The sequence below is a fragment of the Adiantum capillus-veneris genome, chromosome 8 (genome assembly GCF_014529385.1).
Source record: "Adiantum capillus-veneris isolate H3 chromosome 8, ASM1452938v2, whole genome shotgun sequence".
NCBI classification, from domain to species: domain Eukaryota; kingdom Viridiplantae; phylum Streptophyta; class Polypodiopsida; order Polypodiales; family Pteridaceae; genus Adiantum; species Adiantum capillus-veneris.
Window position 1 is genome coordinate 14,182,106 of NC_140938.1, and position 6,614 is coordinate 14,188,719.

A 6,614-nucleotide genomic window follows, 5' to 3' on the forward strand; every position below is an offset into this window, starting at 1 on the left:
ATTGATTACAGGTTGTGCAAAACAGATTGCAAGAAGGGTCTCTATCCAGATGCAATCAACTACGCCTACACAGGAATCTAGAAGGCATGCGGGTCATAGATGCAATGACGTACACAGCCATAGATATTAAAATTCACGATATGATCGCTAGTCAACGTTTGTTGGGAGTACCATTTCATGCTTGGTGGTGGTTTGATCGATATGTATACAAAATGTGGTGTTCTCACAATAGCACAAAATCTTCTTGAAGGGTATCCTCCCAGGGATGTTGTCTCTTGTAGCGGGTTAAGTGCAGGAGATGCCCAACATCGTTGATACAAGGAAGTCCATTGGCGATAGACATTCAATCGCGCGGTGAGTAAACATTATTATTTTTTGATTTTTGACACTCAGATTGTAGTTAATGAACGCACTAAAAATTGCACGCTGCCATGGGAATGGCACGTTCCCTCGTATTATAAAAATTGGGGAGGACTGTGCAAACTCCCCCATGCAACGAGACTTGCATGTTTCCTTTTTTTAAAACATAAAAATGGAACAACAAACAATTAATAACATTGACATCTTGTATGATCATGAACATTGAGCTTGACAAAACTCTTAACACTCCTTGTGGTTTTTGGCGAGGTACCCCTCTAAAGCACTACGATCGGTAACCAATTCATGCAGAGCTACACGACTAAACCACGACGATTGGTATCCCAAACACTCTCAGGTAAAAAAATCTAACACTCTTTCATGAAATCTCTCTCTCTCTTCTCTCTCTCTCTCTCTCTCTCTCTCTCTCTCTCTCTCTCTCTCTTACTCTCTCAGTTTCCAATATTTTGTTCGATCTCAAATCGATGGAACATAGCTAACGAAGCAATCTAGTTTCTGGTTGGAGTTACTTGCTAGACAATTTTTCCTCAAGAAACTCTTAGTGTTGAGCCCATCTTAAAAACCTTTACAACCCATTTGTATCATCTCAAGAACCAGGTTAAATCAATTCCATAAAAGATCCATATATCCACCTTGTCAACATGAACGCGCTTGGTCTAATTGACAATTCAAAGCAATCAACGTTCGACAAGTATCATGTATTTCAGCTTTGCCAATCTGAACGCGCTCGGCGTGTTCTTACCATTCTAAGCAATTTGCATTCGGCACAAGCTCCCACCATTGCACCAAAGGTACCCCCGCTATGCTCTAACCTGGTTGACCAACAATATGTAAAGGGTTTTAAGAAGTATCATACCAAGAGTTCTTTTCGTCTTCCTATTAGTTCATACCTTAATACTTTCATATCTAGGTCATTTTCTAAGGAAGGTTATTGTGTGCACAAGAATGTGAGTTGGTTTCTTGATAACTACCTCATTTCTAAGATTCGAATTTTTCCTTCCTAACGAGAACCTCTTTATCATTTGCTAGATCTACCCTTAATTTCTTGATTGAATACTAACTTAACTTTAGATTCATTAAGTAATTTTTGGAGAAGAAAATCATGTATACCCTTATAATATATAAGTAACTCAAGTTTTTACATTATTGATTTATAGTGGTTTACAAAGCTTTAAGATTGCTAACTATGGCCAAGCGAGTGGTTCTTTTATCTTTTTTATTCGTAGGGTTGGTTCTCCTATGATTGTATAAGATCTGGCTCCTCTTGCTCTTCCTCTACCTCGTCCTCCATTTCTACCTCCTCTTACATTATCTCCTTGATTTTGAGGAATGACTCTAACATTAGTTCGAGGGTTTTTCTCTTCAGGACAGTTATTTCTATAGTGCCCCATTTGATTGCATCCATAGTACCTAATGTTTTGGGAAGGTCTGTTCTCAGTTTACTGCTGCAGCTACTCCATGTTGTTGATATCCCTGGTTGGAATTTTCCTTGGCTCTTCCCCTAAAGTTACTAATCCATTATAGTTCTTTGTAGAGTTGGTTCCTTTAGCTGCAAGAGGCTTAGCCCTGAGAAAGGCATCCTGTATTGATGTATGCCTCATGGCTTTGATCCATACCTCTGCATCTCGTTCCACATTGACCCCTTTACCTTTGAAGTTGGGGGGTTGCGCTTGTTTGAGAAGAAACAAGTACGGTATAAAGAACAAAAGCAGGTATCTACATGATTCCGTAAGATTGACAATTTAAAGACTTATGACACGGCTAGGATTTAACTTCAGAATAGACACAAGATCAAAATATTCAATTCAAAAGACTTGGTTCTTTATTTATAACATGAATATTTACAAGGATAGCCTTACAAAAGAGCCTTAGGTATCTCATCCTAACTTGTTGTAAATTTTTGCAGTCTTTAAAGGATCCGCATAGCTGGCTGATTTGGAATATGGTGATACAAACGATGGGTGTTTGTAGTCAGATTTCTACAATCTTCTAATTGATTGGTATAATAGTTCTTATACTCATTGGAAATTGGAAAGTAAATTATAAGGTCCAAATTCTTAGGGGTATTCTGAGAAAAAGTTCTCATTCTTCGATATGGAATTGTCTCCACCACTCTATCCCATACCCATTCGTTCAAGGGTTTTCCCATGCCTCTTGGGTAGGTGGGAACAGTGATACTCGAGTTTGTACCCAAGAAGTAGGACAATTGAACCACTCTCAATTCCTTAGCCCAGCGAAGTTTCTTTAAATCCGTGGTAAGACATCCCAGCTTCGAAGCATTGATGTAATAAGTCCCACCTTCATTGCTCCATTCGAGCTCCCAGCCTTTATCTATCCGAGTTGAATGAGGAGTGTGAGCCTTCATCAGTAGCTCCATCACGCTCTGTCGGAAAAAAATAGTTTGGAGAACGACAAGCACTCTCATAAATAAGCTCAAAGACATGAAAATTGCGATACTCAACCACAGGATCTTCCTGAATTATCGACGCATAAGCCATAGATTAGCTAATCAATTTATCTTGTTTCTTTTTTAAATTTTCAGACAGTACGAAATTTTTTCCAACGAAATTTTTCAGACCACTTGTAGGACCCCAACCCGCCTATACCGAGATCGGGACGGGCTCCTTGACAGGTCTCTAGGTCTGATAAAAATCAGAGTCTCTAACCAAGAAAAATCCAAGGAATAGACCTTTACCATTGACAATGGCTTGGGTCTATAGCCTTAGAAGCAGACCTAGTCCTGTCTCGCAGCGGAAACGGGACAACATATTCAAACGGCCAAAATAAAAATAAAAATTCTTATTCCGACCCTATAACTGCATCATTCAGTTTATGGTTTTCTTAGCCAACGCTTTTTTCCCCCTAATATATGTGAGGGCACAGCCGTTGGTGGATTCCTCTTCCAAGTGAGGAAGTTTCTAAAACGCTTTAATGCGTAGGGATGGATAGTTACCTAACTAATCAGGTCCACCCGTCCATGATTGACAACCTTAGTCAATCCCCACTTACCACCCCGCACTGACACATGATTCATTTATCTTACTATCACATTGTTTTAACATTTAAAATAATGGTTTCTTTTAACGTTCCATCACAGTAATTCCTTGAAGACAGCATTGAAAGCATTCTTTTAGAAAACAGACATCTTTAAACTTAAGACAGGGTACTTTCAATCAAAACATTGTCCATAATAACCATGACCAGCACTATTCTTGTCTCAAGACCACCTAAGGGTGAAAAACGACACCCATTCCTTATTCAAATCCGGAGTGGATAAACCCCCACCCAAGATTCCTGGTGCCCATACACCAAACCAGTTGCCCATACAACCGGGTGGCTCCCCTAGAATAAAAAAACGGTATCCTAACTTATGTAGAAACATCAAGACATGACACAGAGTAGAAACTCAACGTTCATGGGGGTAACCGACTTATCCGTTGGCTAGAAAGCCAATCATTATCATCAAAATATAACAAGGAGTCGGAGGTGTCCTGAAACAAGTTGTCTTAAGGATGATCAAATATATCTTTCCTAATTCAACCAGTTTTAACCCAAACAATTCTTTCCTACATTATAAACAAATGCACGTTGGAAGTTACCTTCCATTTTCAGCCAGTTTATCCTTCTTACGTATGCAATACTAACTTATAAAAGAACTTAAACTAATTAAAGACTTAATTGAATAATAGGAAACCTACCTGGGATTGATTGGCCATCTGTTGTTGCGCTGGCGCCTAAAGACTCTCCGTAGGTCTACTAGTAGGCCCGGCTTCGTCGTCGTGCGACACTCTAGTTCGTTTTGGAGCTACGTCCTCATCATCAGATGTAGGATTTGCTTGGGTCCTTTTTGGTGCCATAACTTCTTATCCTTATAAAAAGGACGTCTAATCATTAGGTAAAGAATTCAAAATCTAAACTTAACCTTTGTATTCAACCGTAACCCATCAAAGGTTAAATTTATAGTCTTAATTGATAAATTATTGACCTAGTAATTTCTTATTTGTCTATATAGGCATGATAACTTTTTCCACCTCTTCCCTAAGGGTTTTGTAAGCTCTCCTAACTTTCTTATAATTTTCTATATCTTTTTCCTAATTTTCCCATCAACTTTTAAGCTAATAATCTACTTATTTAGGGCTTAATATTTATTGTATTTAATTTCTCTTAAAGATTACGTTTCCTTAACTTGATATCATAGGTTTACACTTACTTTATTTTCCTAAAAAAATTTAACCAAAAACTCTATTTATTTTAATTAATCATTTGCTAAAAATAGGACTTTTGGTCAATTATAATTTCCTAACCTCACTAATTAACTATGGAATAATTACCACAAGTAGATAAGGATATTTTTTATTTTTGGTAATTATCTTATTATTTTTCAACTTAATTATATAATTTTCATCTTCAATTTTTAGCTAAAATTAGGATAATTTGACTTAAATAAAAATTTATACTACTTTTCTAGCCTTGAAATATTTATCACGACCTCTTTATTATGTAAGCTAAGTGTGATAAATAGAATTTAATCATGTAGCATGATTTAGTAATTTCCCCCTTGATATTTCAACCAAAATTAGTATAATTTGACTTAGATAAATATCTATATTAAGTTTCTAACTTTGAAATAATTATCACCGCCTTTTCATCATGTAATTTAGCTCTGATAAATAGCATGTAATCATATAGCATGATTTTCTAATTTCTCGTTTTAGTTTTTAGCTAGAAATAGTATAATTTGACTTAGATAATTATCTATACTACTTTTCTAACCTTGGCATAATTATCACAACCTCTTTACCCTATAATATAGCTCTGATAAATAGAATGTAATTATAGCACATGATTTACTAATTTCATCCTTTAATTTATCCCTAAAAACAGCGTAATTCTACTAAGATAATTAGTTAAACTAATAATCCGAGATTATCATAATTTTCACGGGTTTTATATCATGTAATTAACCTTTGATAAATAAATCAATTCAATTTGAATCCATTTACTGATTTCTCCTATTTAATTTGTCCTAAAAACATAGTATTTTACCTAAAGTAACTATAAAAAATAATTATCTGAGCTTCTTCTAATTATCTCGGGTTTCCTAACCCATACTTAACCACTGCTAAATAATTCAAAGTATTTAAAATCAATTTACTAATTTTCCATATTTAATGTGTCTTAAAAACAGAGTATTTTTTCTAAAGTAATTAGGTAAATTAATTATTTGAGCTTCTCCTAATTATCACGGGTTTTTTAACATGTAATTACCCTTTAATAAATAACTCAATTTAATTTGAATCCATTTGCTAATTTCCCTTATTTAATTTGTCATAAAAACATAGTATTTCTGCTAAAGTAATTAGATAAATTAATTATCTAAGCTTCTCCTAATTACTACATATTTCCAAATATGTAATCAACTTGTGATAAATAAATCAATTCAATTTGAATCTATTTGCTAATTTCCCCTATTTAATTTGTCCTAAAAACAGAGTATTTATTCTAAAGTAGTTAAGTAAATTCATTATCTGAGGTTCTCCTAATTATTACAGGTTTCTTCACACCTAATTCACCACTGATAAATAACTCACAGCATTTGGAATCAATTTAGTAATTTCCCCTATTTAATTTGTCCTACAAGCAGAGTATTTCTGCTAAAATAATTAGGTAAATTAATGATATAAGCTTGTCCTAATTATCAAGGGTTCCTTAACACCTAGTTAACCATTGATAAGTAACTCATAGCATTTGAAATCAATTTACTAATTTCTCATTTTTAATTTGTCCTAAACAGAGTATTTCAACTAGAATAATTAGACAAATTAATTATCTGAGCTTCTCCTAATTATCACGGGTTCCTTAAAACTTATTTAACTACTAATAAATAACTCAAAGCATTTGAGATCAATTTGATTATATTCCCCTTTAATTTTCTCTAGAAAACAGTGTAATTCGGCCTAATTAATTAGTAAAATTACTCAGAAAATTATAGGATAATTTTCCTAGCTTAATAAATGTCTAATGCAGCTTTGATAATTACCTCAAGTTAATCTAAGCTTAATTCATATATTTCTCATTAATTCATGGTTGATTTGGCTAATTTCAGCCCTAATATGATAGGATAATTAATTAGCAAGCTTAATTATAACTATCAGCAGAGAATAATTAATTAAGGGAGGGTTTATGAGTATACATAGGCCTAATCTTTGATTTATTAACAAAATAGATTAATCTAG